Genomic DNA, 359 nt, shown 5'->3' with positions numbered 1-359 from the left:
TAATCATCCGTGTATACACAAACATACGTTATAATAATTTGACTATTGAGTATAACACTATACTTTACCAACAACGAAAAAAGATTTCATAACGAAATTGTGGGTGCCGTATATCAATCAAAATAGACATTTGATCGTACACAGTCAGTTAGTTGCGTGCGGACATTAATACATCTTAATACGACCAAAAACGTACCCTTTCCTTTTCGGCCGATTCACTTTTCGACCAAAAAAAAGTTTACTATAATACACAATAATTTTGTTAAGTTGGTTTCAAATAACTACTTTAAAAAGTACCTAGTGAACCAGCAACCTAACCTAATCAGCATAGGCGTAACTTGGGCAGTTTTTATGGGGGG

The sequence above is a fragment of the Acyrthosiphon pisum genome, chromosome A1, assembly GCF_005508785.2.
Source record: "Acyrthosiphon pisum isolate AL4f chromosome A1, pea_aphid_22Mar2018_4r6ur, whole genome shotgun sequence".
Classification (NCBI taxonomy): domain Eukaryota; kingdom Metazoa; phylum Arthropoda; class Insecta; order Hemiptera; family Aphididae; genus Acyrthosiphon; species Acyrthosiphon pisum.
The sequence above is the reverse complement of the archived record's forward strand: the minus strand, read 5'-3'. Positions refer to the sequence as shown.